The sequence below is a fragment of the Hyperolius riggenbachi genome, chromosome 7 (assembly GCF_040937935.1).
Source record: "Hyperolius riggenbachi isolate aHypRig1 chromosome 7, aHypRig1.pri, whole genome shotgun sequence".
In the NCBI taxonomy this organism is placed as follows: Eukaryota; Metazoa; Chordata; class Amphibia; order Anura; family Hyperoliidae; genus Hyperolius; species Hyperolius riggenbachi.
Window position 1 is genome coordinate 278503856 of NC_090652.1, and position 10673 is coordinate 278514528.

Genomic DNA, 10673 nt, shown 5'->3' on the forward strand with positions numbered 1-10673 from the left:
CTGGTCCCAGCCTGGCGGTGTCACACTGCAATCATCTCACAGGCTTGATGTAAACCTATCCTCCCGCTACCGACGTGGCTGTGTTACTCCCAGCCAGGGGGTATGCTCTCCTTCAACATACCCGCCCGCTACTGACGTGGCTACGTCACTCCCAGCCAGGGGGTACGCTCACCTCCAACCTACCCGCCCGGTCCCCTGATGTGCCTGCGTCACTCACAGCCAGGGGATATGCCCACCTCCAACCTATCCGCCCGGCCCCCCGCAGTGGCTGCGTCACTCACAGCCAGGGGATACGCTCACCCCCAACCTATCAGCCTGGCCCCCGACGTGGCTGCGTCACTCCCAGTCAGGGGATACGCTCTCCTCAAACCTATCCACCCCTGACGTGCGGCTGCGTCACTCACAGCCAGGGGATACACTCACCCCCAACCTATCTGCCCAGCCCCGGACGTAGCTGCAGTTTTCCTGGCAAAATACAACTTCCAAGGGCAGGGGGAGATAAAATACATGAACTATTAACCTTTTTCTAACTATGGGACACATAATAGGCTGCCACTGATTAGAGACCTTAAAACATTCAATCTGCTTTGTAAATGTTTAAATATGAAATAAAACCCTGGGATATCTAAAAATGTCATTTTTAGAAGTAGGAGCATAAACACAAATATTTATCTCATCAGTTTATTTGCATCTCAGGTCCACTTTAAGTCGATAACGACCGCATGCGAGCAATCGGTCAGGCGGATCTACTTACCCCTAGTGACGCTGATCCCCCGCCCACTAATCCCACTGTTCAAGCCACTACCCCATGTGACCCCACACACATACATGTACTTTTACTTTACTGTATGCCTCACTGCATGGTCGCAACATACTGGCAATACAAGTTTTGGCTAGGTTGCGCTGCGTTTCCATAGAATTGCATTGCAACATATTGTGCATAGTATGCAAGGAGTCTGTACTTATGGCGTTATGTGAGCTTAAATCATGTTACAACGTTGACTTGATCAATAATGCAACATACAGGCAGTCCTGGTTACAATGTTTCAGACGCACAAAGTTGTCTCCAATGTACAAAATATGCAATACTGTTTCTTATTACAAATTTTTGTTGTTTATACTGTTATAAGTAGTTTAATACACATTAAAAATACATTTAAAACTACCAAAAAACATTGTTTATACCATATGTCCGAAAGTAAATCATTTATCCTCATTTCACCATGTTTAACACAGGTCTCAACTTACAAAACAAATTCAACTTACAATGTCCCGAAAATAAAAATGTTTGCAAGTAGGGGACCACCTATATTTGAATTATTTTTCTCCTTTTTATGATGCAGGCATGTCAACCCCCATATACACATTATAATACTGTAAACTGCTATCATTTGCCTTGCATATTATATAAGGTTTAACATAGGGAATTATTCTTGTAATCATACTAGATTGCGTAACTATGGGCCCGTTTCCACTAGAGCGAATCCGCATGCGTTGTCTGCATGCGGATTCGCATAACTAATACAAGTGGATGAGACTGTTTCCACTTGTCAGTTTTTTGGTGCGTTTTTCTGTGCAAGATTTTTCTGCACGGTAGGGCCTGCAGAATTCGCCTGCGTGTGGAATGCAGGCGATTCGCAGGCAATGTATTTAATAGGGGAAATCGCACATGCGTTTTTTGCCGCGATTTCATGTGCGAATTCGCACTAAAACTAATGTACATTGAGCCAGGCAGTGACATGGTTAAAATCGCTGATAGCCTGCCTATGCGAAATCGCATGCGAAATCGCGGCAAAAATCGCATGCGGAATCGCATCCGCATGCGATTTTGTCAGCGGTGGAATCCCAGCGATTCGCACCGCACTAGTGGAAACGGGCCCTAACTGTGGGCTGTACATATACCGTAGCTCTTTAACCAAGTTACTGATTGGTTAATTTGTTAATTGATTAGATACAAATGTATGGATTTTGATTGTTAGCTCACAAGGGCAAGGCTCTCTCACCCTTTGTGTCTTGGAACTTGTTATGCATTTTATTCATCATGTTACTTTTGTCTCTGTCATTACCAATTCTGTATCTGCATATTGGCGTACACCATTGTCTGTATTATTTTGTACTCCACGTTTGTTTCTTACTTTGTACAGCGCCACGGAATATGTTGGTGCTTTACAAATCAATGATAATAATAATATGGATTTTTCTTTAAATCATTACTAATAAAACAAATTGTGAGTTAATAGCAGTGATTTCAGACAGGGAATAGGTTATCCTGTTATCCAGCAGTGGCTGGATGGTTTAATAGTTAAGGGCTCTGCCTCTGACACAGAAGACCAGGGTTCGAATCTCGGCTCTGCCTGTTCAGTAAGCCAGCACCTATTCAGTAGGAGACCTTAGGCAAGTCTCCCTAGCACTGCTACTGCCTATAGAGCGCGTCCTAGTGGCTGCAGCTCTGGCGCTTTGAGACCGCCAGGAGAAAAGTGCGATATAAATGTTATTTGTCTTTTGTCTCTGTTAATAATTATCAGTCGAATCATTGTGCGCAGACTTTATACATATAGTTTTATGACTAGCTGATTGATTAAAGGGGCACTACAGCGGAAAACTGTACAATTTAAAATATGTGTAAACATATACAAATAAGAAGAACATTTTTTTCCAGAGTAAAATCAGTCATAAATTACTTTTCTCCTATGTTGCTGTCACTTACAGTAGGTAGTAGAAATCTGGCAGAAGTGACAGGTTTTGGACTAGTCCATCTCTTTATAGGGGATTCTCAGGGATGGATTTATTTTCAAAAGCACTTAGGCCTGGTGCACACCAAAACCCGCTAGCAGATCCGCAAAATGCTAGCAGATTTTGAAACGCTTTTTGTTATTTTTCTGTAGCGTTTCAGCTAGCATTTTGCGGTTTTGTGAAGCGTTTTTGGTGTAGTAGATTTCAGATATTGTTACAGTAAAGCTGTTACTGAACAGTTACTGTAACAAAACCGCCTGGCAAACCGCTCTGAAGTGCCGTTTTTCAGAGCAGTTTGCGTTTTTCCTATACTTAACATTGAGGCAGAAACGCCTCTGCAATCCAAAAAATGCCTCACCCTGGGAGTATGCGTTTCTGCAAATCGCCTCCCGCTCTGGTGTGACCCACCCCATTGAGATACATTGACCAAGCAGATCCGCAGCCGCAAGAGCTGAGAAAGCCGCTCGGTGTACACCAGCCCTTAGTGAATGGCAGTTGCCAAAAACTGTGTAGGGAGCAGGGAAGCTGGCCAGCATCGTTGTTTAAATCCTTTTTAGGGAATATCTTTATAAAGAATAAAAGCCTTGCTGAGAATCCCCGATGAAGAGATGGACTAGTCCAAAACCTGTCACTTCTGGCAGATTTCTACTGCCTACTGTAAGTGACAGCAACATAGGAGAAAAGTAATTTATGGCAATAAATAATGGCTCATTTTACTCTGGAAAAAATGTACTTTTTATTTGTATATGTTTGCACATATTTTAAATTTGACAGTTTTTCGCTGTAGTGCCCCTTTAACTATTTATTTGAATAGATAGTAATGAATTGACGTCTCACTAATTGATCATTAATAAATTGATCATTAATGAATAAATAGTATTGTGAATTGATTCTTGACTGGGCTACTACCACTCACTTCAGTTGTAAGTAATAAGTAACGCAAGTACAAGTATTGCATTACCTAATTATATACAATCAAAAATGAAAATAAATGTACTGTATGGCTTAAAGGAAAACTTAAGTCAAAAAAAAAAAAATGACATTTACTCACCTGGGGCATCCCTCAGCACCCCGAAGCTAGTTGGTGCCCTCGCAGCCCCGCTCCGATCGTCCTGTCCCCGCCGGCGGCTACTTCCGGTTCGGCGACAGCCGCCGACAGGCTGGGAACGCGGCTGATTTTCCGCGTTCCCAGCCGCTGCTATCACCCTCTATGCTGCTATAGCGTCTATATATACGCTATAGCAGCATAGAGGGTGATAGCAGCGGCTGGGAACGCGGCTGATTTTCCGCGTTCCCAGCCGCTGCTATCACCCTCTATGCTGCTATAGCGTATATATAGACGCTATAGCAGCATAGAGGGTGATAGCAGCGGCTGGGAACGCGGAAAATCAGCCGCGTTCCCAGCCTGTCGGCGGCTGTCGCCGAACCGGAAGTAGCCGCCGGCGGGGACAGGACGATCGGAGCGGGGCTGCGAGGGCACCAACTAGCTTCGGGGTGCTGAGGGATGCCCCAGGTGAGTAAATGTCATTTTTTTTATTTGACTTAAGTTTTCCTTTAAAGGACATTGTAACAGAAAAAAAATCCTAGAACTCCTGGAGCCCCATTTTGTATTTTTTAAGGGATAGATATCAAGGTTCAAAGATTAATCTGTCTCACGGGTATATCTGCTCTTTTGCTAATCTATTTCACTAAATTCCTCAGCTCCGATATAGAGTAATGATAACCTGTTTTAAAACGTATCCCTTCCCTGCTGTCAGGAATGGACGTCACAGCCAACTGTGATTTATAGCCTTGGTTTACACACACACACACAAAAAATAAGGAAAAAACAGGACGCAGTCAAATTCTAACCAGGTCCGGGCCTGTTTCCACTGTTGCGACGCGATTTCGCCGCCATCCCGACGCTTGTAAAAACGCATGCGTTTTTACCCGCGATTTCGCGTGCGAAATTAACCATGACTCTGCCAGGGCAAAATAACATTGAAAAAGGTGCGAAATTGCACGTGAATCGCGGGTAAAAACGAATGTAAAAAACGCATGCGTTTTTCCTATTAAATACATTAGCGGCGATTCGCATGGATTCCCGACGCAGGCGAATTCTGTGGGTCTGTGGGTCCCGTCGTGTGGGTCCCGTCGTGCAGATTTGGCCCGCCGCCAAATCGCTCCCGCACGCCGCACATATGGAAACAGCCCCGGCCACTTCAATGTACCAAGCGAATCCGCATGTCGGCGCCGCATGCGGATTCGCTATGGTGGAAACGAGCCCGGACTGGTAATGCCCACACAGTCTTTATTCAGTCACTTTTATTGCTATTATAAAACTTCCCGTGTCCGTCTGTAAAGATCGTGTTTGGTCACTGCAACAGACACAAAGTAATGGACATTTCAGAACATGACCTACACCTATACCCCCCCCCCCATCTACCACAGTTTAACTTTCTCAGCTGAGCAACTTTTCTAAAGCCCTACCTTATGTATCCCTCCCCCACCCCTTAAGATTGTAAGCCTTTGGCAGGCATCCGAAATACACCCCCCCCGCGTGTGTCCTTCTTGATCTTGCAACCCCAGCTATGACACCCTTCCCATGGACTAAGTCGAACTTGAATTGCAGGGTCTCTGTTAAATCACATGATCATGCATCTTACACCCTGTTTGCGTGTATAACCTTGTGTTATTATGTTGTACAACTGTTTGCTGCCGCTCTGTCTGTCACCCCTTGTTTACATTGTATGTATCCCCATGTATTGTCCAGCGCTGCTTGATATGTTGGCGCTTTATAAATAACAATAATAATGCCTAAATCTATCCTACGCTTAACATAGGATCCATCAAAATGTCTGTTCGTCTGTTGTTGCCCAACCTATTTAAATGCTGAGCAAATGTCATAGTATTATAGGTTTGGGCACGGATTATGGGCGTTTGAGCAATGGGAAAAGGTCTACCACCCAACGGAGCAGGTGCTTGAAATGCTCGCTAACCACCTGTGAGCCTCTTGCGCTCACACGAGAATACGAGAGCGCCTGTTTCCGATTTGTGGCAGCTGGAAAGAAGTAACTCCATTTGCTCCCCGACTGTCCATGTGAACAAACCCTTATAATTAGAAATCTGAATGAATGATACTGAAAGCATGGAATACATAGCAGGATTCCTCCTAACAGCTGCACGCTTTGGTTGTTTGTTATCTGCCTTGGGAAGAGCAGCTGCCACAATTAGCGGTCTTCATTAAATTTCCATCTTCTGTTAGAAGTCTCGTCTCCCACCCCAATCAAGAGGCCAAATTAACCTCACACCGACCTTGCTCAGATAAATATTATTTAACGGAAATTTTGGAAAGGCTAAAAAACATTTTGCTGAGCGTGGATTTTCCCAGGAAGAACTCGCTAAGTAAGACTTCCCTTCTGGACAGGAAGAACTCAATTCCTCAACTTCTCTCTCAAAACATCCAACATCAAAACAATGAGACGTCTCTCCCCAGACATAGGGCAGAATGTGCAACATACAGCAAAGAACAAAGCATGGGTGACCAAATAAAATGTCTCCGATTTTATTATTTGTGAAATTCACAGCCTCAGGCCCCTTTCACATCAGGGCAGTTTTGTATTTTTACCGCACCCCACTGTCGGGCAATACTGCGATGCTACAATGAGAAGGAAGTGACGTGACATTTACGCCGGATCCCTCACGCAGGGCCAGAACTATGGATTCTGTGGCAAGCTGCGTCGGCCCGGAAGTCATGTTAGTCTACGGTGACGCGTGTTTCTGTAAACACGTTGGTATCACGGCACGCATGCGCGGAAGCGTATGACAATACACTTCCGCATACCCAAAACAGGAAGTGACGGCAAGCGCACGTCACTTCCTGCTTGGCCGGTGGCCAAGACAGGGAACACCACACTATTGCCGAAGGCCTGTTTTTGGCTGTGCGGTGCAACACATCTGCCGCACCACCAGCTTGGAGTGTGAAACCAGCCTCAAGCTAAGTATATAATGTCTGGTACACACCATGCAATTTCCCATCAGATTGACGGGTGGAATTGATCATTTCCAGCGGGTCCAATCTGCCAGTCACAGTCCTCCCAAGGGATTGGACGCACTCCCGGTATCTCTTCCCTTGTTAGCGATGGCGCTTCTGGTAGTGTGTGGAGCACAGTACAGGCTGCTTTCGCTTGTAGTTTGGCCTAATCCCTGCAAAACCAAGAATGTAGCACGGCATGCTGGGACATTTCTAAGACATTTTCTGATATAGTAAACTTCTTATATCGTAAACCACTTTTCCCAGTTCCTTGGAGTTTACTATGTAGAACGAGATTCTACATTACATGCAACCTCTAAAGGTAGCCATACATCTAGCAATTCTGATTCAATCAACAAAGCGATCCACTTTATTAAGGAATCCACTTCAGTGTGGTTGATCAAAAGTCGATCGACTAGCGACCCACACACTACAGGCGATATCCTAGGCGATTCACCTTCACTTATTGATCTGACTGATGTTGTGTCTTCACACTCTGAATGCAAAAATCGATTCAGAGTCGATCGAATGACGTGAGCAGTAGCCGATTCCTGTGCGATTGACGATATCTTGCATCCTGCACGATCGACTGAGCTGGTCGATTCGAGATGAAATCAGCCACTTTTCATTGATTGAGAATTCCGTAACACACTCCATTCCCTCTCGATTCTATAAAATAATTTAATCGAATGGGCGATTGTACAGCCAAATCGCTACATGTACGGCCACCTTAAGGCTAGGCTCACAGTGGGATTTGTGCTTTGTTATAAAGTCTTATAACGCAGCTTACCGCACTGCAACAAGAAGTTTGTGTGACGTTCACAGTGCAACGTTAGCATCGCATGGTAACGTGTTCTGCAGTGCGGTACCTCTAAACGCATACATTACCAGGTACAAGGAAGCATACTTTTCATTGCCTGTATGCTTCACTGTACCTACTGTATGCCACGGTAACAAAGCATTAATGTACGTTAACACTTTTTTTTGCGTTGCGCTGTAATGCTGCGTTGTGACTTTAATATCGTATCACAATGCAACGTCCCACTGTGAACGTAGCCTGAACGATTGCATTTGCAAGTACAGAGTGTCTGTCTTGTATTTTGCAGCATTAGTAGATGTTCACTTTCGCTTTTTGGTTCCCCTTTGCTCTCATAGCTGGAGGTGTGGCAGAGAGCGTCTGCATAGCATAAATATTTTTCGCACTAAAAGGTGTCCTTTCCCATTTCAAAAACTTGGTGGGGCGCCATCACCCTACGGACAACTGGCCAATCATCAGTCGCATGGCAGGATGGTTACATAATATTTTATAGCCATCGTGACTATGGGCTGGTGCACACCGAACGGCTTTTTCAGCGTTTCTGCAGCCGCTTGCGGCTGCGGATACGCTTGGTCAATGTATCTCAATGGGGTGGTTCACACCAGAGCGGGAGGCGTTTTGCAGAAACGCATACTCCCGGGGTGAGGCATTTTTTGGATTGTGGATGCGTTTCTGCCTCAATGTAAAGTATAGGAAAAAACGCAAACCGCTCTGAAAACCAGCAGTTCAGAGTGGTTTTGCAGGCGTTTTTTTACAGAAGCTGTTCAGTAACAGCTTTACTGTAACAATATCTGAAATCTACTACAGCAAAAACGCTTCCCAAAACCGCAAAATGCTAGGTGAAACGCTACAGAAAAATAAGAAAAATCGTTTCAAAATCTGCTAGCATTTTGCGGATCTGCTAGCGTGTTTTGGTGTGCACCAGGCCTATCTCAGCATAAATAATGTGCAGTCAGTGAGGTTATCAGAGTGGCTGTCGCAGCTGGGAGATCACACGTTGTAAACTTAGCATTTCTTTAGTAAAACTACAAAGAAGACCTGGGTGAGGTAATGGTGAGTCAGGGGAAGCAGCCAGACAGCGAGAGGTGGAGGAGGATCATCAGTAACCACAGAGGAGCTGATATCACCGGATAAGCTGGACTCCAGGCAATGGGCTCACCAAAGAGCTGTTAGGCCCGGTTCACACTTGCGGTGGCCCTCCGGAATCGCCGTGCCGGAGCCGCACCGCTTGCAGAACGGACGGAACGGACGCACGGCATAGCAATGAAAGCCTATGCGTCCGTTCACATGCGTCCGTTCTGCCGAACCGGAGCCGGACCGGATCCGGGCCGGATCCGGACTCCGTTCCAACATGCGCTATTTTTTCATCCGGCTCCTCCGGCAGCCGTATCCGGGGCGGAGCCGGACTGCACCATCCGGCCAATACAAACCAATGGGAACCGGAGAGCGCACAACACACTGGCTGAGAAATCCGGATGTTCTACCCCACTTCCTATGGGGATTGTTGCGGCGATATTGGATGGGGACACATGGGCAAGCATTTTGGAGTGGAGCAGCACAGCTGGATCCGAATCCGGAGATGTTGGCAGCATGTCGCAGGTGGAGGTGAGTGCTAAACAGCAGAGGGCCTGATTCCACAGGTCCCCCTTCTGCTGACCTCCCAGACCCCAACATTTTTTTGCCAAACGGATCCGGATCGCATCCTGATGGACACCTGATGCAACCTGACCGGATCCGGATCGGATCCGGATCAGAACCGTACGGTTCCGATCCGGATCCGGTCCGGATCCGGTCAGGTCATCCGGTCCGTTTGGCAAACAACCGCAAGTGTGAACCGGGCCTAAAACAGGCAATGGGGATTGTTTGACTTGCACAAATTCAACATGAACAGTGATTTTTCTCAAGTATGACCAATCAGCTCCATAGGATCATCTACAAGGCAACTTGGGCAGGTGCCTAGGGCCTGGCGTGTACCAAGGAGATAACAGAGAGAAGATAAGTTTTTTTCATTCTGCGCTGCTGCAGGAAGCCTGGCGGTTTGGAACTTTTTGGGGCTTCATCCCTACATGGGTAGTAGACAAAAAAAAGTGTATATGGGGCTGCCCAAGTCTTGTCAATCTGAAGAAGGCATGGAAACCCTGAAACCGGTAGTGACGTACGGCACTGACGTAGATGAGGACACGCCCCCCGCATCTCTCATATTTCGTGCCATAGCATTCCAACAGCGGTCCAGGGTCCTGACCAGACCTAGGGAAGGAAGGAAGACGAGACGTGGGCGACCTCATCTATGCTTTTTTATCTCATACCCGCCATGTAAGTGCAATTGGTAATTGTGTCTTTGATTAAAGAACTCTGTATTTAAAAAAAAAAAAAAAAAAAAAGCCCTCTGGGGGATACTTACCTTGGGAGGGGAAAGCCTCAGGGTCCTAATGAGACTTCCCCCTCCCCTGTAGCTTCGGGGAATCCAACGCTGGCTCCCCCGAAACCTCTCCCATCAAGCAGAGATTTATTTACCTCTCTGCAATCCTGCGCAGACGCACTAGCGACTCTTCATAGGTAAATATTTACCTCGCTGCGATTCAGGGGTCCCAAGAAAGCAACGGAGGGACGGAGGAGGGCGGGGGAAGCCTCGTTAGGATCCAGAGGCTTCCCCTTCCCAAGGTAAGTATTTTTTTTTTTTTTTTTTTAAATACAGATCCTCTTTTGGCTGGATCCACACTATAAGCGCTTTTGTGAGCGCTTGTGATTGCTGAACGCTTTTTCCCATTCACTTTCATTAAAATCACAGTAAAAAAAAAAAATCACATAAAATACACAAAATACATGAAATAAAGATTTTACGTGATTTTTACCATGATTTTAGTGAAAGTGAATGGGAAAAAGCGCTCAGCAATCACAAGCGCTCACAAAAGCACCTATAATGTGGATACAGCCTAAAGAAGTTTAATGTACCCTAGGAGCGCTATCTCTCCCTTTTCCCTTTATGAGTACCAAGGGGGCCTTACTAATACATTTTCTGAACCCCATTCCCCATGTTCTCTAACTGCATAGGAGACAGTGAAATGGGGATACAAACTTAAAGTGAACCTAAATCAAAACAGGTGACTTTTA

The 10673-nt window shown here is 45.8% G+C and overlaps 1 protein-coding gene across 2 annotated transcripts in view; it reads right to left on the minus strand.

Moving 5' to 3' along the window:
• The window catches only part of LYPD6 (LY6/PLAUR domain containing 6), a 104013-nt gene that overhangs the window by 58064 nt on the left and 35276 nt on the right, over window positions 1–10673 (minus strand). Inside the window, exon 1 of one of the 2 annotated variants that reach the window (XM_068245839.1) lies at window positions 2708–2903. The exons of the other annotated variant lie outside the window; for it this stretch is intronic. The gene's annotated coding sequence lies outside the window, so the exon portion shown is untranslated. Of the gene's footprint in view, window positions 1–2707; window positions 2904–10673 lie in introns of those variants that run through there. 2 annotated transcript variants of the gene reach the window in all.